Here is a 22989-nt window from a genome sequence, read left to right on the forward strand (position 1 = left end):
TCAGTATGACTCCTGCCTTAAAATTTCCTGGGGAAGGAAGAAAAGGCTGCAATATTGTCAGAAATAATACTATTCTCAGAAGTAATGGTCTCTGAAAGTCATATTTCATGTTTAGTACAATTTTTTTTGGCTTCCCCTGAATGCGAACATGGAGAAAGGGAACTGGAGAAACCTCTCAGTGTTTCAGCTCCAGTCTCTAAGGCAAACTGTACCTCTCAGTGCTATTTATTATTTTATTTCTTCCTGGTTATTATTTTTTTAATATTGAGAGAATGAAGACTTAAGTAAAAGAGGCTTTAACATTTCACTGCCCCGTGTTTAGTGGAAAGAAACCCAAAATTCAAATGTTTTACTTCCTGGCCTCCATCCTCTCTTCTTTCCCATTTTGTTTTCTTTTTAGATTTTTCTTCCCCTGACTTCATCCTCCGCATGACCTTTGTCAACATGTCGACTTCCCTGGAGAACCCTGCTTAAACATGGCAGATCAGATGCGTAGGATATTCTGGTATCCTCCTGAGGTTGTGCCAAAATGACGGCAAGGGAAAAACAGTTACTAATGCCTAAGAAAAAAGGCAAACAAACAGAAGTGATAAATTGGGGAGTTTGGGGAGATGGAGAGTAGATGGACATGCGGCACATGACTTAGCAACTGGGGGAAGCTCATGCCACATTAGCTTCACGGGAGCCAACCAGAGGCGAGCTGAGGTGTGAACACCTTGGGATCTTCCTGCTGCCCCTGGAAGGAGGCTTTAAAGGGAAAACCTGCAAGCAGTCTTGGTGTCTGCAGGAACTCCCAGTTCTGCTTCCTCAGCCTGCATGTGCTGGCGACTACTCAACCCAACACACCCAACCCATACCAGAGACTGGAGAAACCTGTTCAGGAAGGCTCTGGTCCCAGGGATGCTAGGGACAGCTGAGGGCAAGGGGGAGGAGGCACCCTGCCAGGAGATCTGCCCACTGCTCCCTTTTGTAAATAAATTGGAACATAGCCCTTCACATTCATTTTCGTGTTGTCTGTGGCTTCATTCGTGTTACAACACACCACAACAGCAGAGTGAGGGTGGAGGGGTGGCAACAGACACTATATATCCTCCACAGCCTAAAACATGTGCTATCTGCTCCCTTACAGAAAATGTCTGCTGACTGCTACTCTAGAGTGAGGACCACCAGGCAACTACAGGGCTCCCCATCAGCTTTAACTCACTCTCGAATAGTGACTTATGCATGCTAATGTGGACAAGTAAACACTGACACACATTTGGGGAGATATTCCAGCATGGAAAACAGAGACAAAACAAACAGAGCAGAAGAACTCAGGGAAAAGAAAAGACAGTGCAGGGAGCAAAAGAACACTTTGAAAATATTTCTATCCTTAACGTCCTTGCAGAGGTAAGAGAATGCAGTTTATCCAACACACATGAGCAAGAATTCTTTTTATATAGCATGGAAGAATAAAAAAGAGTTCTTGCAGATTAAAGTATGAAAACAGAAACAGGGGATCTCTGGGTGGCTCAGCGGTTTGGTGCCGGCCTTTGGCCCAGGGCGTGATCCTAGAGTCCCGGGATCGAGTCCCACATCAGGCTCCCTGCATGGAGCCTGCTTCTCCCTCTGCCTGTGTCTCTGACTCTGTTTCTCTCTGTCTCTCGTAAATAAATAAATAAAATCTTAAAAAAAAAAAAAAAAAAACAGAAACAGAAACATTACAGATGTAACTGAAGAAATCTCCCAGAAAGTAGAAAAAGAAAACAGACATCAAAATATAAGATAAAATTAGAAAAAAAAAAAAAAAAAAAAAAAAAAAAAAGATAAAATTAGAAGATAAATTCAAGGTGTCCAACTGCTGATAAACAGAAGTTAACAAGCCTGAACACCATGGAGGAGTAAATAACAAAAGAAGTAACTCCAGGAGGCTCCTAGTGGCTCAGTCAGTTAAGTGTCTGCCTTTCCTCAGGTCATGACCTCAGGGTCTTTGAATCGAGCCCAGTGTCTGGGTCCCTGCTTGGCAGGGAGTCTGCTGCTCCCTCTCCTTCTGCCCATCCCTGCCACTCATGCCCTCTCTCTCACCCACTCTCTCAAATAAATAAGTAAATAGATAAAATATTGAAAAAAAACCTCAGAAAATTTCCCCAAATTAAAGGACATGAAGTTCCACACTGAAAGAACCCACCAAATATCTGCCCAATGAACAGACTTCCATCAAGTACCTAACCGTGCAATTTAAGAATGGTGCTGATAAAGGCAGGATCCCAGGATTTCCTCCAGGGGAAAGAGAAGGGAAAAAATATAGGCCACTCTTAGCTTTTAAAAAGTTCCAAAATCAAAATGGCATTGGACTTCTCAAAGACAAAAATGGACCAGTGTCCAAATTCTGAGGGGAAACAATTCACATCCAGCACTGGATTTCTGGGTGAACTGTTGTTGGGTGTGACAGAGCAGACACTTGAACATGCCAGTCTCCTAGTGTCTGCAAGTCTCTCTCTCTCTCTCTCTCTTTTTTTCTCAAAGATGTGCTCTGGCAAAACAGAAGAATAAACAGTTAAAATCACAGGAAGAAGGTAAAAAGTAATTGTGAAAAGGGATGATTTTAAGAAATAGTGGCATCAGAAGAAATGGCTAATTGCCACACTAGGCTCATACACAGACTCTCATTCACTCTCATATACGTTCTCACACTCACATGCATATTGTTACACACATTCACCCATGTGTTCTCCCTCACACATAATCTCACACTCAAACACACTCAAACTCACAACCACTCACTCACACACAGCCCACTCTCCATATACTCTCACATTCTCAACACACTCACATTCTCTCACACAACTTTCACACTCATCCTCTTACATTCTTACATATTTTCACACACTCTAACATGTTCTCTCACACACATTTGCTCCCACACATAACTATAAGCACTCTTTCACACGCTTGCCCACACACTCTCATGCTCACATACATTCACATTCTTGTACTCTTTCACACACATTCTAACAAGCACATTCTTTCAATACGTGCTGTTATACAGATTTTCACTTCTACATTCTTTTCCATAATCACAAATGTGTACTCTCATCCAATACACATCCTCACACTTACACTCAAGTACTCTTTCATACATGCATTCTCACATATTTCAACACATACACCCATATGCAATCCTCATATTCACTCTTGCAACCACTCACACACCCTCACACACATATTCTCTCACAACTCTCTCCTACATTCTCATTCACGTGCTTGCACACACTCACAATCCCATGCTCACAACCTATTTCACGTTACCACACACACTTTCACATACTCTCACACACACGCAGACAGTATCTCACGTCTTCTCACAACATTCTCATACACACTCTCTCACATTCTCTCACATTCAACACATGATTTTCTCACGTACGCACCACCTCTCTGTCACACGCCCAGTCCCCGTTATCACACACGCACAGCCCAGTCTCTCATACATGCATTCTCACAAATATTTTCATACTTCCACTCACACATACTCTCAGATATACACTATCTCACAAATATATTCTCTTATACAACTCTCAAACTCACAATTCCCTTTTACACACAGAGTTCTCACGCACATTCTCACACCTTCACACTCCTACATACATGCACTCTTATTTTTTTATATGCACTCTTACATACACACTCTCATACATTTTATTACACATACATTTGCCAACAGACTCTCAAGTACATTCTTTCTTCTTTTCTTAATGTGTATTTTTTTATGTGTTCATTTGTGAGAGAGAGAGTGCACAAGCAGGGGGAGCTGTGGCAGAGGGGGCCGGAGAAGCAGACTCCCCACTGAGCCCGGATCCCCAATGGGGACTCAATCCTGGGACCTCGAGATCATGACCTGAGCCCAAGGAATATGTTTAATCATCTGAGCCATCCAGGCACCCCTCAAATACATCCTCACACACACATTGTCTCACACGCACGTTCTTTCTTTCTCTTTCATCTCATCACAGAGTCTCATCTATCTGAAGTCTAGGAACTCCACAGCTTTTCAGTTCAATGTTATATTTCCCATCACATACTGAAATAAGTTAGACTGTCCCAAACTGAGGCCTTGAAAAGTGACCGTTATTGGTCCTGGTTGGTCAGGGACCCAGTACTGACCCAGTCAGTGACAGCCTGGGATTTGTGGTCAAGTTTAATACACAGGGACTCTGCACCTGAGGAAGCTGAAAAGCTGAGTGCTCAGCAGACATCCACAAAGATGCATCTGATAGCCATCAGATATTCACTGGAGTTCCCATTACAAATGGGACGCGTGCTGGGACCTGCGTACACTCTTTCCTGTTCTCAAAGGATTAACAGTCTATTTGGCAAGACGAAATAGAACAAAAGAAATTATTCATACAACAAGATAGCAAGAATCTCAGTTCGGGATAATGAAAAAGTTCTGGAGATGGACGGTGGTGACGGCTGCACATTCATGTGAATGTAACGCCCTTCAACTCTATACTTAACAGTGGTTGCCATAGTAATTTGTGTGTATTTTATCATCGTCATCACCATCATCATCAAGACCACTAATGAAAATGTGAGTAGATGCTGAAGCTACCAGTGCTACTGGCATTTAGAGGCCAAAGTAACCACCCAGGGTTTAGGTGGGGAGGGCATCTTGCTCCATTGCCAGTATGAGAATTAAGATCTAGCCTGTTTTCTGAGATGTTAGGAGTCACATCCAGGAAAGGGAACATGTGAAAATACTGCTTACAACCCTGTGGCTCACACCATGAAGCTTCTAGAAACTGGATGCAGCTGTCACGTATGGTCCTTCAAGGCATCAGCAGTTGGGTCAGCCCAGCCCAACTCACCTCACTAGGCCAAGTCATGATTAGGCCAAGTCATGATTAGGGGCCTTGAACAAGGCAGAGCAACTAGAGTGCCTTCCCTCTTGGGGTGATTTCTAGAGCAGTTTCTAGAAGGTGTCTTGCTGCTGTCAGCCTGATGTCTGGCCAGCCTGCAGCTCCTCCCAGGCCTGCCAGCACCAGCTGCAGGCCCCCAGAGCTCTGCTAGGTTGTCCAGATGCTGGACACCGAGGCTGCCTAGGGCCTCTGGTCCTCCAGGTCCCTTACACACTGGGAGCCCTACACTGACCCTCACCCCCTGGGTGGGTGCAGATAGTACCTCGCAGTCTCCTCCTCCACAGGAAGACTCTCAGCAGTGGAGGGGAGAAGAACCCTATGTAGGAGCAGCCCTTACCTACCCACCCCCACCCCCGGCTGAGAGAGGGTAAAGAGCAAATAAAGGAATAGCCAGGTACACTAGTCCAGTCATGCCAAGTCCACACCTTTGACCTCCATTCCCTAATCTCATCTTATGGACATATATGATTCAGTTTCTTTGATGATATAACTAAAGATATTTGGTCTCCTTGTGCCACCACAGCAGAGTGTACCCCAAGAGGATTTTGGTTGGCATGTTTCACGTACCATGTAGTGAACCAGATAGCTCCCTCTCACAGCAAGTTGCTCTCTGAAGTAACACCTGATGACTACCACTAAATGCAATGCTTGAAGATTAAAAACATTTCTTTTCATAGGAAGGCCTAAAATCTATTTCAAGTTCAAAAAGAAAGAAAAAAAGGGAAGATCCTACTAGAAGTGCAGAAGTATGTATAGCAATGCTTTCTTGGAGTCAAGGTGGAATAAGCATTATATTGAGAACGAGAGCTTCATTTTGAGAAATATGCAGCAAGAAACTGGACTTGACATTAAAGCAAGAGATTTACTTCACATTCCTTCACTTTGGGAAGGTCTTCATCCATGATGCACAACACTTACAGCAAATAAACAATGCTTTGGCAGGAGTACTGCTGGGATGCATGTAAGCTGCCGTGGCATTTCCCAGAAAAATTCTTTTTAAGAATCTCAATAGTCCATGGGTAAAATGGGATGCTCATTAAAACGTGGCATAGCATATTCCATAGGATCTAAAGGACTATCTAGAAGAGGAAGTTATTTTGATTAAATACCTTTAAAACTAGAATTAGAACATTTTTTAAAAACCATTTTTGTCTTACAGGATGTTTTTTCAAATCCAGGAAGCTTTTGTTGGGGTTTTAAAATGGCCATCATGACAATTAAACTTCCCAGTGAACCAGGGTTCCCCGAAGTTGGTGGTTGGATGATCCCACCTGGGGACAGAAGTGAGCAACACTTGCAGGATGAAGCAGAGGACAGCCATTTTCCTTCTGTCCTTGAACGTGGAGAAGCAGCAGAGGCAAAGCTTCAAACACCTGGCCATGGACTGGAGAGAAGAATGTCAGAAAACATGGCCCGTGGGGGGTGTTGGAATATAGAAGGGTCACCCGGATCCTCCAGCCTGTCCACTCTGCTGTTCTGAAAGGTCACTTCTAAGCTGCTGGTCTCCATTGGGTAACCATCTTTCATAGGATTTTGATTTTATTTATTTATTTGTTTATTTATTTATTTAAGGTGTGGAGGGGCAGAGGGAGAAAGATAATCTTTTTTTTTTTTAATTGGAGTTCGATTTGCCAACATGTAGTATAACACCCAGTGCTTATCCCGTCAAGTGCCCCCCTCAGTGCCCATCACCCAGTCGCCCCGTCTTCCCGCCCACCTCCCCTTTCCACTACTCCTTGTTCATTTCCCAGAGTTAGGAGTCTCTCATGTCCTGTCACTCTCTCTGATATTTCCCACTCATTTTCTCTCCTTTCCCCTTTAATCCCTTTCACTATTTTTTATATTCTCCGAATGAAAGAAACCATATAATGTTTGTCCTTCTCCGATTGACTTACTTCACTCAGCATAATACCCTCCAGTTCCATCCACATTGAAGCAAACGGTGGGTATTTGTCATTTCTAATGGCTGAGGAATATTCCATTGTATATATAGACCACATCTTCTTTATCCATTCATCTGTCGAAGAACATCGAGGCTCCTTCCATAGTTTGGCTCTTGTGGCCATCGCTGCTATAAACATCGGGGTGCAGGTGTCCCAGAGTTTCAATGCATCTGTATCTTTGGGGTAAATCCCCAGCAGTGCAATTGCTGGGTCATAGGGCAGGTCTATTTTTAACTCTTTGAGGAACCTCCACAGTTTTCCAGAGTGGCTGCACCAGTTCACATTCCCACCAACAGTGCAAGAGGGTTCCCCTTTCTCCACATCCTCTCCAACATTTGTTGTTTCCTGTCTTATTAATTTTCCCCATTCTCACTGGTGTGAAGTGGTATCGGAGAGAGAGAATCTTAAGCAAGCACCGCACCCTGTGGAGAGCCCAACGTGGAGCTCAATCTCACCACCCTGAGATCATGACCTGAGCTAAAATCGAGAGTAAGACACTTAACCCACTAAGCAACCCAGACACCCCTGATTTTATTCTTGGTGCCCATTCTGTATTCTCTGAATGTTCTGTAATGAGAAGTGTCTAATTTTTAATCAGAAAAAAAAATCAATGAAACATGAAAGCAAACCTGGCAACATGGACATGGTCAATGAGCTGTCACTAGCCTGTGTTGTCTCTCTCCTTTCCCATGTGCCCTTTATAAAAAGACAGGAGGGTAGGATGACTGCTGGTCCCTTTGTCCCATCCCCTGTGATTCTGGGTACAGCCTTCCTTTGCAACACACAAACACAACACAACAGAAGGCAGTGGTGCCTTCACCCAGGTCACCGAATTCCCTCCTGGCTTCTGAGAGGCTCCCCTCCATCTCCCCTTCCCCCAAGACCAGGATTCCTCAGTGTTTCATACCCAACAAAATGTACAAGTCTGCGTCAACACCATCCCCAGAGAACTGACATTCTGAAAAGCAGTCTGCCAAGTCATGCCATGGTAGCAACAATGTTGATGACAGTATGACAATCAGCCCTTTACAGACACTTGCATTTTGAAAAGGAGATCCGGGGCATTCCCCAAAAGAAGGACCAGAGGTAGAATGTATGCCGCACGAGGAAAGTGTTTCCCATGGGTGTGGATCGGCTGTTCTGAGTTGACGGGACATCACCATGCAGGCAGCCCCTCGGAGGCAGACTAACTGTGTACAGACCTCTCACCATGCATGTTTTATGTGCTAAAAACATTTTCAACCCGAATTTCAAATTAGAAAAGGGAAATGAAATAATTTTATTATTAACGTTCATACCAACCTAGAGAACAACATCTAATTTATTCAAAAGCTGTATCACTTAAGATTCTGTTGGAACCTTCTCCCTCCTCTCAATGACTTCTGCCCAACCCTCTCACATACTGACATCCCTGGCTCATCAAGAGACAGCTGGACGTTTAGGTAAGCTATCTGAGCTAGCTCAGCCTTTGATGAGTGCCACGTTAGTGACAGCGTTAGTCACTGTCAACCAACAGGACAGGAACTATGCGGTGAGCAGAGCTGGACTGCTGAGGGCTGCTGCGCTTACACATTTGGAAGAAGGTGGACCTGATTTCTGAAGGCTGTGTGTGAGCCATAACTACCCAACCACAAAAGAAGCCATCAGGCAGGTGCCCAGCTGGCTGCTCTGCGGGCGTCTCCTGGGAGCCCACTCGTGGCCTCTGGGAAGGAGGCCCCAGAAGAAGGGCACCATCTGCTGGCCTGGGTCTCCCCTGTAGGTGGAACTAATTCAGCTGCACACTGCACTACTTGTTGTTTCGCTTTTGTTTAGGGATTAGTTTTCACAGGAAGTTAAACCTTCTTCTAAATACAGAAGATGAATGCCTGTTTAAATAGTCTGAAAAATTTACAACGAAATGATATCTTGAAGTACAAGAGGTTAACAAACATTTCTAGTGTTTGTATTGTCCATAATATTTTCAAGTGGAGAAGAAATAATGTCTATGAAACCCTAAACTCTAAGTAAACTTATCATGGAGCATGATCCCACATGTGGTCCTGGAGAAAGTGATGTAGATGTCACCCTGTGTCTGAACCCCTGCCATAGCTCCCAGTGGTTTTGCGCACAGGTGCCTGTGATGGAGAGGTGTGCTCCCAAATGCCCCTGGTGGAGAGCTGTGCCCAAAGGTGCCTATGATGGAGAGATGTGCCCACAGGTGCCTGTGTGCCCACAAGTGCCCCTGGTGGAGAGATGTGCCCCCAGTGGAGGGCTCTGTGTGCAGGTGACCCTGATGGAGACCTTCCCTGCAGATGCCCCAGGCCGTCGGTGCCTTCAGCTCATGCTGCCACCATGTCACCTCCACCTCCACTGGCACCAGGACCTCAGTGGAGAAAGCCTGGTAGAAGGATTCCTGTTCACACGACTCCTCTCAGGACTACCTGTTACCTCTTAGAGGTTAAAAATCTCTCATGGATTTTCAGATCCTACAAGCTGAGTCCTGTAAAGCCCAAGAGTACTCTGTGGATGGCTGGACTTTGCTCATCTTCTCTTGCACCACTGCCTTGCAGGGTGAGGGGGACTTTGCTGATTGACAACCCACGGACCGATAGCTAGGGCAGGACAGAGGGCATGAATGGGAGGGGGCGGGGGCAGGGCCCCCAGGACTCTGTTTATTGCCAATCAGAGCAACATTCTTGCAGAACCTGCGAGGTGCTGGCCACACCCCACACATGTGCAAATGCATTTAATAAAGAGGCAGGAGTGCTGCATGCCAAGGCTCAATGAGGGTGACAATCAGTGACAAAAAATACCGAGAACGGGCCATGCCTCTTGATTCAGGTTCCACTGCATGTGGGCCAGGGCATGAATGTCATGCAGAAAGGCTGGGGGCTCATGGCAAGCCTTCCTGGAGGCCAGGGTATCTGCATTTTTAATTCTGCTCTCATATTTGAAACACTCCTTCATATATTCATGGTGAAAAAATAAAACCGGTTATAGTGATACTAGAAGCCTTACCTCAAACCGTAAACCACTGTAGGTGCCAGCTAGGTGTCCCTGACCCAATGCTGGGCCACCGAGCTGTGGCACACTGAAATTCTGATACGGACTGATCCATGACGGGGACACTTCCAGAATCAGGATTTCAGAGTTGCAAGTCATGACGGGCCTCCTTCTGAGATTCAGAAGTGGTTATGTGTTTATGCATGATATTCTCCATTTTACGTGAGTTCCTTTCTAATGCTGCGAGCGTGTTGAAACATAAATGCTTCAAGCTTCTGTAAAAAACTTTAGCTTTTACCTTTCAGAAGGTTGTAAATTTTTCCTTATTACAAATTAATACAATCCATTGAAGAAAGTTCACATGAGCAAAGATGAAGAAATAAATAATCCCTGGGATCTCACCATTCATAAATGGATGTCTATGACTCTATATGCACTGCTGAGCATGACAATTTTTAAAAATTCAGGTCTTACTGCATACACCATCACCACACACTTTTCCACTTACTACTTGACTGAATATTTTGCCAGATTTCCCCAGCTTTTTCTAAACTATCAGTAATTTAAAAACAAAATAAAGCAAATTAATCATCATTACCCTCGGAAGTATTAAGAATTCTAACTTGTCTAGTAGCTTCCTTGCACCATTACAGATGGTGCCAGTTACCTCAGAACCAAGCAAAATGGGGAGAGCCAGCTGGCAAAGGTCACGTCTGGTCCTCACAGTTTCCTGGACTGAGGATGTTTTAAAACCTCAGAAGATGGGAATGAAGGAGGGCACGTGATGAAATGAGCACTGGATGTTATAGAAGAAGGATGAATCCCTGAAACTCCAAAACCTCTGAAACTAAAAATACATTATACATTAATTGAATTTAGATGAAAAAAATAAATAAAATAAAAACAAAACCTCAGAAGACAGCGTACCCTCCTGTTCCCACCTCCAGCATCTCTGTCCACGCTTCCCGATGGCTGGGTCCAGGAGGTATTTTTATGGCACTGTGCATGCACTTCACTGTCCTGGTTAGGTGTCTTATTAGTTAGGCCCGCTGCTGCTTCGGTGTAACCGTGTCCTCTCCCAACTGAGATACCTGCCACTGGTCCTCGTTCTGAAGTCCTCTCCTTAGAGATACAATGAGACGAGCTGAACACCATGCCCACTCGCTGCACTCTGCCTCTGCCTACTTCTCAGGACAAGCACAGGCTAAAGACAGCAGCTTGACATGCAGGCACTTGGTCAACTCTGCCTTCGGTGACTGAGCAACTCGAGTGCTTGGAAAACACAGATCCTTCATCTCAACAAGAAGGTGTCCTGGGCAGTGCTGGGCTCTCGCCCTCTCCCCGGGGTCCTGGGCCTCTGCCGAGGGAACATCCATGAGCTGCAGGAAAGCAAAGGAGACGTGATAAGTGTTATTTCTTGGTGCTACAAAGTCCTAACACCCAAAACGTATTTTCAATGTATTGTTTTTTTGTTTTTTTTTTTAATGTTGCTTTTTTAAAACTTTCAATCCATGTTCTCATTTTGGGCTGAGGAAACAGCACTACATTTAGAACCAACCAAGGTGATGTGTGTATTAGGGCTCTCCAGAGAAATAGAGCCAACAGGATGTGTGTGTATACAGCTAGTGATCTAAGTGATGATCATGAGGCTGGTAAGTACAGCATCTGCAATCGGATGGCAGGCTGGAGACCCAGCACAAGTTGGTGTTGCAGGTGAGTCCGACAGCTGGCAGAATTTCTTCTTTTCAGAAGGTCAGTCCTTTTCCATTAAGGCCTTTAACTGATTAGATAAGACCCATCACATAATGCAGGGAAATCTGCTTTTCTCAGTCTGTTAAATGTTAAATGATTTAAATGTTAATTTTATTCAAAAAACACCTGCACAGGACATTCAGAAAAATGTTGGACCAAATACTTGGGCACCACGGCCCAGCCAGGTTGACATATAAGATTAACCCTCGCAATGTGCTTCAGATGCTCTTGGGTCATACCTTGTGTGACTTTCAAAAAGTGGCCTAAAAACACAACACTTCCAGGGACATCAGAATAAGTCTGTGAGTGTGCCCCTGTCTGAGTATACACACTTCATGTGGCCCCTTCTCTAGTAGGAGCATGTAAGACAGAGGTCCAACTAGGACCCCCTGGTTTGTTCTTTACCTCCTGTTACAGCCCTTCCAGGTGGACACAGTGATCCTGCTGTTTCCCATCCTCCATCTATAGGTTGTACTCACTCACGTGTCCTGGCTGTCTTCTCCACCTGTCTTACCTATGTCCCACGGTGTGTATTTGGAATTGTACTTCAAGGCCGCCACCATCCCTCCCTGGGAACGCCTAGAAGCCTCTAACCTGGATTACCTACCTTCCCATCCCTGGCCTCTCAGACACCAAGACAGGTACTTTAATACCTCTGTGAATTCATTTGATGGGTTACCACGCTTTTAAAATGTCTCTCACAATATATGCCCTGCTTTCTATTCCTACTACTACTGCCCATGCCCAGGCCCAGAGCATTGAGGCCTACACGGTGATGTAGCTTCTGATCTGCCATCCCTGCTCCAGCCTCACCTGCTCAGGACAGGGCTGTTCTCTAAAACACAATTTTGTCATTCTTCTGCTGAAAGGCTTTCAGGGGTTTCAGGAGCCTTCACCGTGAGCCCTAAGCTTCTCGACCTAGTATATGAAACCACAACACCAGTATTTTCTTTTACATCCCAAACGTTTCTTATATTCCCATTATGAGTTGAATTGTGTCTCCCCACCACACCAAACAAGATATGTTGATGGCCTAACTCCCAGGACCTCTATTTGGACATAGGATCTTTGTAGAGGTGACCAGGTTTAAATGAGACCACTAGGGTGGGTCCCAATCCACCATTACTGGTATCTGCACAAAAATGGGAAATCTGGACACCGAGACAGATGCACACAGTGAAGATGGTATGAAGAAGGCAGAGGTCAGGGAGAAACGTCAATAAGCCAAGGATCACCAGAGATTGTCAGAGGCTAGGAAAGAGGCATGAGACAGGCTGCTTCCACAAGTCCAGAGAACAGCCAACCCCACCAGCACCTGGACCCTGATTTCTAGCCTCCAGCCCGTGAGAGGATGTGTAAGCTGGTCAGTCTGTGGTTGTCACAGCAGCCCCAGCACCCGGAAACCACTCCCCACATGCTGGCCACTGGTTCATTTCTCATGTGCCCAGACGAGGCCACAGCAGCATGGGTACTCATACCACTTCCTGTGCTGGATGTCTTTCCCTCCCTCGACCCCCTGGCTAACTTCTACTCTTTCGGTCTCGATTCCCTATGCTGCTCCCTCATAAGAGGGAACAGTTGAGCTCTTTCTCCAACCACCAATTTTAAGCTGGCCTCTGCCAATCCACGGAGAAGGGCTGTCCGTCAGGGTGATCAGGGTGCCCCGAGCTGCATCAATGAGAAGGCCGGGTTTGGGATGCTAGGAGGCACCACGATGCTCTGCCACCTGTCCCTTTCCCCAAGTGGAAGAGTCAGTGGACCTGGAGCCCCCTGCCGGCTTCCTCTCTCCATGTATGCCTCAAACTGCTGGCCAACACCCAGGACTCCATGTGGCTAACTGGGCTCCAGCCAGATGTCAAGAGTTGGATACAGGCCCCTGAGAAAGGTTGACTCCTTGGCTTTGTCTGAGCCCCACATGGGGCTTCACACACAGCTAGGAACACGGGTCATTCTATAATTCTCCCAGAAGACCACAGATGACTGGTACAGTCAGATTCAAGCACTCTTAGGTTTTGGTCTGGACTGCTGCTAAATCAGCAGGCCCCTCTCTAAATAAGGCCTGGCATGCATGTCCTCCCCAGAATGTTTCACTCCTTTTTTTGTGTTCTATCACTTTGCACATGTGTCTTCTGTAAGATCTTATTAGTCTGGTTAGTTATTTACTTGAATCTTTACTTTTGTTTCTTTGCCTCCCCCCGCCCCCCCAAAGAAAAACCTCACTCCCCATGGCTGGACTCTGAGCCTTTCAAAGACAGAGCCATTCTGTGCTTACCTTGCCATCTCTGCAGCCAAGCTCCCTACCTGGCTCATGCAAGTCCTCGCAGCAGAGCTCAGAAGCAGTTTGTACGAGGCAGAATTGAGCAGAACCACAGCAAGGTAGCCAGAAGGAGTGAAAGAGAGCCACTGTAACATGGATGATCCTGAGTGGATCGAGGATGGAAACTGGTGAAGCAGCTTCTCTTGTGATAGAGCAATGGTCACCAGATACACCCTACCCCTTTAACTTGGACAAGACACAAGAAACAAGGGTTTTCAGACACTGGATGATAAGCACAACAGGGTAGTGATTCCTGTGTGAAGGGAAACAAGCAAGTTGGTCCCTACGACTGCCCCCGGCTCACTGCCTGAAGAGACTGGGCAGGTTGCAATGCCCAGAGGGAGAGCCCAAGCAGCACCCAGTGGTCTCCCTGAGGACCACACGCATTGAGAAATTGGGGAGGCTAAGGCCTAGAACTCCCAGGGCAATGTACCAGAGAGGAGAGAGGCACAGAAGTCAGTAGAAGCTCCGTCTTGGTCTCAGCTGTGTACTGATCAGCACATGCATGTAATGCCAGGAAAGAACCACCAGAAAGATCCATCAGAAAAATTCTCAGCATTCACCGACCATGAAGTAACTCATGTTAACGAGGCTTGGAGCACTGAGTGGACTCACAGGCTACTCTCTCAGAAGTGAGGCCCATTGGCCCTGAACCAGGCATGGTTTGGGTTCTGCCTGACGCAGCTTCAAAGCAAGACCCGAAAGGATCAAATGTTTCCAAGTAATTTAATTTTGTCCCAGAATAAGATTAAAAAATATTTAAAGGAACACAAAAATATCCAGCACCTAAACTTCAAAATAAAGTATTTTTTACTTCACTTTTTACCATTTAAATATCCCATTCACCCACTTGTTATTGCAAACTTCTCTCTTACATGAGCAGATGGCATCATGGATGCACCATCAGTACATCCTTGAAGTTGTAAGGACAGACTTGTTTTGATCTGTCTATACTCTCTCATCAGGCTTCTTGACTAAAGGCCTAACATACCTCTTTGCCAGGGACACACCCTTAGAGAAGATGTCCTATAACAAAAGGAGACTCACGACCTGGCAAACTTGAATGGATAAAAATAACAAAGCAGAGTCTCTGAAATTACAACTCTCCCAGAAAATATGAGACATGTAGTTGCATAAAAGTTTCAGCCTGGGGTCTTGGCCCCAAGTACTCAATCCGAAGCAGATGAAAGGGACGAATTTTGATGACTTGTTCCTACTGCAGCAGCCAAGAATGGCCCAGACTTACTATCGGAATAGTATGAGGAAAAGCAAAATAATAATTACTGTGTGTGTTTATTTTATAGCCATTTGCAAATTGCATCAACTATAACAACTATAACATAGTAGTCACTTGATTGTTAATATGAAGAAAGAATCCTAAAGAAATTTAAAGACACTATCACTGTACTGAAAGGGAAGGGATCTGTCATCAAACAGATTATTTTAAATTTTCAGTGCTTAAGTATTGCCCTATCACTTGGACTTAAAATGTCACAGGCTGTAAATGCTGCCAGCAGCTTAAATGCACCACTGCAGAGGGCCTGGCCCTTGAGAGCACAACCTAAGCAGCCAAGAAGCAAACCAAGTAGAGACTCACGTTGAAGTCCTGGTGGTCACACTGTGCAGTTCATGGATACACACCCTCATCCGCAACAGTTAACTGGATTTTTCAGTCTTTCTTCTTTTTCCCTACATGACTTTATCATGAATGATGGTGGGTGGTGGGCTTTCAAACAGAGAAACTCCTGATCCTAGAGAACAAGATGTCTCATTAACTTCTCAAATATCCTTTATATGCCTTGGCAGTGGTTCAATTAGACATTTATTGGTCCCAGGAAGTGATCAGGGAATGGTTATTTTTTTTATTTATTTATTTTTTATTGGTGTTCAATTTACTAACATACAGAATAACACCCAGTGCCCGTCACCCATTCACTCCCACCCCCCGCCCTCCTCCCCTTCTACCACCCCTAGTTCGTTTCCCAGAGTTAGCAGTCTTTACGTTCTGTCTCCCTTTCTGATATTTCCCACACATTTCTTCTCCCTTCCCTTATTTTCCCTTTCACTATTATTTATATTCCCCAAATGAATGAGAACATATAATGTTTGTCCTTCTCCGACTGACTTACTTCACTCAGCATAATACCCTCCAGTTCCATCCACGTTGAAGCAAATGGTGGGTATTTGTCATTTCTAATAGCTGAGTAATATTCCATTGTATACATAAACCACATCTTCTTTATCCATTCATCTTTCGTTGGACACCGAGGCTCCTTCCACAGTTTGGCTATTGTGGACATTGCTGCTAGAAACATCGGGGTGCAGGTGTCCCGGCGTTTCATTGCATTTGTATCTTTGGGGTAAATCCCCAACAGTGCAATTGCTGGGTCGTAGGGCAGGTCTATTTTTAACTGTTTGAGGAACCTCCACACAGTTTTCCAGAGTGGCTGCACCAGTTCACATTCCCACCAACAGTGTAAGAGGGTTCCCTTTTCTCCGCATCCTCTCCAACATTTGTTGTTTCCTGCCTTGTTAATTTTCCCCATTCTCACTGGTGTGAGGTGGTATCTCATTGTAGTTTTGATTTGTATTTCCCTGATGGCAAGTGATGCAGAGCATTTTCTCATATGCATGTTGGCCATGTCTATGTCTTCCTCTGTGAGATTTCTGTTCATGTCTTTTGCCCATTTCATGATTGGATTGTTTGTTTCTTTGGTGTTGAGTTTAATAAGTTCTTTATAGATCTTGGAAACTAGCCCTTTATCTGATATGTCATTTGCAAATATCTTCTCCCATTCTGTAGGTTGTCTTTGAGTTTTGTTGATTGTATCCTTTGCTGTGCAAAAGCTTCTTATCTTGATGAAGTCCCAATAGTTCATTTTTGCTTTTGTTTCTTTTGCCTTCGTGGATGTATCTTGCAAGAAGTTACTATGGCCGAGTTCAAAAAGGGTGTTGCCTGTGTTCTTCTCTAGGATTTTGATGGAATCTTGTCTCACATTTAGATCTTTCATCCATTTTGAGTTTATCTTTGTGTATGGTGCAAGAGAGTGGTCTAGTTTCATTCTTCTGCATGTGGATGTCCAATTTTCCCAGCACCATTTATTGAAGAGACTGTCTTTCTTCCAATGGATAGTCTTTCCTCCTTTATCGAATATTAGTTGACCATAAAGTTGAGGGTCCACTTCTGGGATCTCTATTCTGTTCCACTGATCTATGTGTCTGTTTTTGTGCCAGTACCACACTGTCTTGATGACCACAGCTTTGTAGTACAACCTGAAATCTGGCATTGTGATGCCCCCAGCTATAGTTTTCTTTTTTAAAATTCCCCTGGCTATTCGGGGTCTCTTCTGATTCCACACAAATCTTAAAATAATTTGTTCTAACTCTCTGAAGAAAGTCCATGGTATTTTGATAGGGATTGCATTAAACGTGTATATTGCCCTGGGTAACATTGACATTTTCACAATATTAATTCTGCCAATCCATGAGCATGGAATATTTTTCCATCTCTTTGTGTCTTCCTCAATTTCTTTCAGAAGTGTTCTATAGTTTTGAGGGTATAGATCCTTTACATCTTTGGTGAGGTTTATTCCTAGGTATCTTATGCTTTTGGGTGCAATTGTAAATGGGATTGACTCCTTAATTTCTCTTTCTTCAGTCTCATTGTTAGTGTATAGAAATGCCACTGACTTCTGGGCATTGATTTTGTATCCTGCCACGCTACCGAATTGCTGTATGAGTTCTAGCAATCTTGGGGTGGAGGCTTTTGGGTTTTCTATGTAGAGTATCATGTCATCGGCGAAGAGGGAGAGTTTGACTTCTTCTTTGCCAATTTGAATGCCTTTAATGTCTTTTTGTTGTCTGATTGCTGAGGCTAGGACTTCCAGTACTATGTTGAATAGCAGTGGTGAGAGTGGACATCCCTGTCTTGTTCCTGATCTTAGGGGAAAGGCTCCCAGTGCTTCCCCATTGAGAATGATATTTGCTGTGGGGTTTTCATAGATGGCTTTTAAGATGTCGAGGAATGTTCCCTCTATCCCTACACTCTGAAGAGTTTTGATCAGGAATGGATGCTGTATTTTGTCAAATGCTTTCTCTGCATCCAATGAGAGGATCATATGGTTCTTGGTTTTTCTCTTGCTGATATGATGAATCACATTGATTGTTTTACGGGTGTTGAACCAGCCTTGTGTCCCAGGGATAAATCCTACTTGGTCATGGTGAATAATTTTCTTAATGTACTGTTGGATCCTATTGGCCAGTATCTTGTTGAGAATTTTTGCATCCATGTTCATCAGGGATATTGGTCTGTAATTCTCCTTTTTGGCGGGGTCTTTGTCTGGCTTTGGAATTAAGGTGATGCTGGCTTCATAGAACGAATTTGGAAGTACTCCATCTCTTTCTATCTTTCCAAACAGCTTTAGGAGAATAGGTATGATTTCTTCTTTAAACGTTTGATAAAATTCTTCTGGGAAGCCATCTGGCCCTGGACTCTTGTGTCTTGGGAGGTTTTTGATGACTGCTTCAATTTCCTCCCTGGTTATTGGCCTGTTCAGGTTTTCTATTTCTTCCTGTTCCAGTTTTGGTAGTTTGTGGCTTTCCAGGAATGCGTCCATTTCTTCTAGATTGCCTAATTTATTGGCGTATAGCTGTTCATAATATGTTTTTAAAATCGTTTGTATTTCCTTGGTGTTGGTGGTGATCTCTCCTTTCTCATTCATGATTTTATTAATTTGCGTCTTCTCTCTCTTCTTTTTAATAAGGCTGGCTAATGGTTTATCTATCTTATTAATTCTTTCAAAGAACCAACTCCTGGTTCTGTTGATCTGTTCCACAGTTCTTCTGGTCTCGATTTCGTTGAGTTCTGCTCGAATCTTTATTAACTCCCTTCTTCTCTTGGGTGTAGGATCTATTTGCTGTTTTTTCTCTAGCTCCTTTATCTGTAAGGTTAGCTTTTGTATTTGAGTTCTTTCCAGTTTTTGAATGGATGCTTGTATTGCGATGTATTTCCCCCTTAGGACTGCTTTTGCTGCATCCCAAAGATTTTGAACGGTTGTATCTTCATTCTCATTAGTTTCCATGAATCTTTTTAATTCTTCCTTAATTTCCTGGTTGACCCTTTTATCTTTTAGCAGGATGGTCCTTAACCTCCACGTGTTTGAGGTCCTTCCAAACTTCTTGTTGTGATTTAGTTCTAATTTCAAGGCATTATGGTCCGAGAATATGCAGGGGACAATCCCAATCTTTTGGTATCGGTTCAGACCCGATTTGTGACCCAATATGTGGTCTATTCTGGAGAAAGTTCCATGTGCGCTTGAGAAGAATGTGTATTCAGTTGAGTTTGGATGTAAAGTTCTGTAGATATCTGTGAAATCCATCTGGTCCAGTGTATCATTTAAAGCTCTCGTTTCTTTAGAGATGTTTTGCTTAGAAGACCTATCGAGTATAGAAAGAGCTAGATTGAAGTCACCAAGTATAAGTGTATTATTATCTAAGTATTTCTTCACTTTGGTTAATAATTGATTTATATATTTGGCAGCTCCCACATTCGGGGCATATATATTGAGGATTGTTAAGTCCTCTTGTTGAATAGATCCTTTAAGTATGATATAGTGTCCCTCTTCATCTCTCACTACAGTCTTTGGGGTAAATTTTAGTTTATCTGATATAAGGATGGCTACCCCTGCTTTCTTTTGAGGACCATTCGAATGGTAAATGGTTCTCCAACCTTTTATTTTCAGGCTGTAGGTGTCCTTCTGTCTAAAATGAGTCTCTTGTAGACAGCAAATAGATGGGTCCTGCTTTTTTATCCAGTCTGAAACCCTGCGCCTTTTGATGGGGTCATTAAGCCCGTTCACATTCAGAGTTACTATTGAGAGATATGAGTTTAGTGTCATCATGATATCTATTCAGTCTTTGTTTTTGTGGACTGTTCCACTGAACTTCTTCTTAAAGGGGAATTTTAAGAGTCCCCCTTAAAATTTCTTGCAGAGCTGGTTTGGAGATCACATATTCTTTTAGTTGCTGCCTGTCTTGGAAGCTCTTTATCTCTCCTTCCATTTTGAATGAGAGCCTTGCTGGATAAAGTATTCTTGGTTGCATGTTCTTCTCATTTAGGACCCTGAATATATCCTGCCAGCCCTTTCTGGCCTGCCAGGTCTCTGTGGAGAGGTCTGCTGTTACCCTAATACTCCTCCCCATAAAAGTCAGGGATTTCTTGTCTCTTGCTGCTTTAAGGATCTTCTCTTTATCTTTGGAATTTGCAAGCTTCACAATTAAATGTCGAGGTGTTGAACGGTTTTTATTGATTTTAGGGGGGTATCTCTCTATTTCCTGGATCTGAATGCCTGTTTCCCTTCCCAGATTAGGAAAGTTTTCAGCTAGAATTTGTTCAAATACATATTCTGGCCCTCTGTCCCTTTCGGCGCCCTCGGGAACTCCAATTAAACGTAGGTTTTTCTTCCTCAGGCTGTCGTTTATTTCCCTTAATCTATCTTCATGGTCTTTTAATTGTTTGTCTCTTTTTTCCTCAGTTTCCCTCTTTGCTATCAACTTGTCTTCTAGGTCACTCACTCGTTCTTCCACCTCGTTAACCCTCGTCGTTAGGACTTCTAGTTTGGATTGCATCTCATTCAATTGATTTTTAATTTCTGCCTGATTAGCTCTAAATTCTGCAGTCATGAAGTCTCTTGAGTCCTTTATACTTTTTTCTAGAGCCACCAGTAGCTGTATAATAGTGCTTCTGAATTGGCTTTCTGACATTGAATTGTAATCCAGATTTTGTAACTCTGTGGGAGAGAGGACTGTTTCTGATTCTTTCTTTTGAGGTGAGGTTTTCCTTCTAGTCATTTTGCTCAGTGCAGAGTGGCCGAAAGCAAGTTGTATTGGGAAAAAGAGAAAAAGAGAGGAAAGAAAGAAGGAAAGAAAAGAGAAAGAGAGAAAAAAAGGGAAGAAAAAAAAACGAAAAAAAAAAAAGAGAGAGAAGAAAAAGAGAAAGAAAAGAAAGGAGAAAAAAAGGGGGTGGGGGAAGGAAACAAATCAAAAAGCAAAACAAAACAACAACAAAAAAAAAGAAGAAGAACCACCGGGGAGTATCTTCTGATTCTGTGTTCTTTAAGTCCCTTGGCTTCTCCTGGAAGTTGTCAGTCAGTCTAGCTGGTCTTCTGGGGGAGGGGCCTGCTGTGCTGATTCTCAGGTGTTAGCAGTTGGGGGAGCTGCTGTGCCCCTGCCTGGTGCAGGGCTCAGTGGGGGTTGTTTACCCCCTGAGGCCGCAGGAGGAACAGCCCCAGTGGCGGGGCAGCTCTGGAAACCTGGATTCAGCTCCGGCAGGAACTCCGTCTGCAGGGCCTGGAGGCTCCGGGCGGGGCCGCTGATGTGCTCAGCTGGGGCAGGAGCGTCCTCGCTGTCCTGGGCCCTCCCGGCCTCTGCCTGTCCCGGGGGAGGCCGGATCCTGGGCTGTGTCCCGGCGCCCTGTGCTCCGGAGCCTGCGCTGGTGGATTCGCGCTCCCGGGCCGCGCAGCCCCCTCCGCGGAGCCGCCGCCCGAGCCCCTCCGAGCTGCTCCTGGAACCGCGCAGCCCCCTCTGCACGGAGCCTCTTCCTCTGCCCGAGCCCCTCCGAGCTGCTCCCGGGGCCGCGCAGCCCCCTCCGCGGAGCCGCCGCCCGAGCCCCTTCAGCTGCTCCGGGTCCCGCCGGGTCCCGCCGTGCGCGCTGCAGCCCTTAGGGAGCTCGGCGCACTCTCCTGGGTGCGCAGTTGCTGTTACTGTCCCCGGGAGCCCGAGGGCATCCTCGCCCTCCCGGGTCCTGCTCCACCTCCCTGGAGCCTCTTTCCGCCCGGGAAGGTCGGTGCAGCTCCTGCGTCTCCGGGACGGGGCTCTCCTGTCCTGGGGACCCTCGCCCCGGCCTCAGCCCGGCTCCTCGCGGGCCCCTCCCCCTTGGAGGCCTTTGTTCCTTTATTTCTTTTTCCCGTCTCCTACCTTGATAGAAGCACGAACTCTTCTCACTGTTGCATTCCAGCTGGTCTCTCTTTAAACCTCAGGCCGAATTCATAGATTTTCAGGATGATTGGAAGGTTTTCTAGGTAGTTTGGTGGAGACAGGTGATTTGGGGACCCTACTCCTCCGCCATCTTGCTCCTCCCCCCCTCAGGGAATGGTTATAATCACAGCAATGGGAAGTACATGGATGGAGCCCACCAATCCGCTGGTAGTATGTGAATTCAGAGAATACTCTAGGGTCTCCATCCAGAGTTCTGTGAAGGCCTTGTTTTGTAGCTGTTCATTTCATCCCCTCGGCCAGTCACCTGTTGGATTCCTAATGTGGAAAGAAGTAAATCCAGCCAGGATGCTCCCTCCAGAGGCTACCTCTTCCATGCCCTCACATCTCCCCTTGCCTACTACCTACCTCCTTGGTATCTTCTCCTCCCTGAAAGGAAAGGAACAACATTTGAACATCACAAGGGTGCTGGTGAGTGTGTGTGTGTGGGGGGGGGAGGGCGGAGTCTCATCCAGAAATCCCTGTCTTTGCTCTCTGTGTGGGCCACTCAGAGGAGCTTGTCAAGGATGCAGATTCCCAGGCTTGCTCCAGAGTTACTGAGACAAGATCTGCATTTCCACAAGACTCACAGTTCATTTGTGGGCATGCTGACATTTCAGAAGCACTGGGCTAGTGACGCTGTGGGACCACGAAATGTTAATGACTACAGAAAACTGGCTGGGCCTAAGGGCAATTGTGGGAAAGAAGGCAAAGTGAACAAAAATACAATTGAGAGAAAAGTAGGAAGGAAGGAAGGAAAGCAGATGGGAAGAGAAAGAAAACAGGAATGGACAGAGAGAATGCACATGAATTGGATTTGTATTAATTTATTGATATGGATATGACTCTGAATGATCAAGGGCTGTGAACAATGGCCAAGACTTCGGGTCTAATAAAAAAATGCAATTAGCATTAACTTGTTCTCTGGTTATTCAATTTAATAAGAAGCTTAATAACTGAGTTTCTATTGATAGGTATTTCCTTGCTGCCTCTTTGCAAGAATTCAGGGAACTACCGAAACAATGGGCCATTACCCTGATTCTTTGTGCTATTTTCAGAGCCTAGG

General features: G+C 44.9%; 2 long non-coding RNA genes across 6 annotated transcripts in view; one reads left to right on the forward strand and one right to left on the reverse strand.

Annotated features, from left to right (window-relative positions):
* Positions 1-6514, forward strand: part of LOC102156552 — a 31729-nt gene extending 25215 nt beyond the window's left edge. For 2 of the 5 annotated variants that reach the window (XR_005353302.1, XR_005353300.1), the window contains 2 exons: positions 401-1389; positions 6058-6512. This is a non-coding gene — a long non-coding RNA (uncharacterized LOC102156552). Of the gene's footprint in view, positions 1-400; positions 1390-6057 lie in introns of all 5 variants that reach the window. The other 3 variants (XR_005353299.1, XR_005353298.1, XR_005353303.1) reach the window with 3 other exon arrangements.
* A 741-nt stretch (positions 6515-7255) lies between these two features.
* On the reverse strand, positions 7256-21918 carry LOC119870510. Its single transcript, XR_005353305.1, has 3 exons — positions 21867-21918; positions 15490-15643; positions 7256-11202 (listed from the first exon to the last, which is right to left on the reverse strand). It is a non-coding gene; the product is annotated as an uncharacterized LOC119870510 (long non-coding RNA).
* Between the last annotated feature and the right edge of the window lie 1071 nt (positions 21919-22989).

This window comes from Canis lupus, chromosome 1 (assembly GCF_011100685.1).
Source record: "Canis lupus familiaris isolate Mischka breed German Shepherd chromosome 1, alternate assembly UU_Cfam_GSD_1.0, whole genome shotgun sequence".
Lineage (NCBI taxonomy): Eukaryota > Metazoa > Chordata > Mammalia > Carnivora > Canidae > Canis > Canis lupus.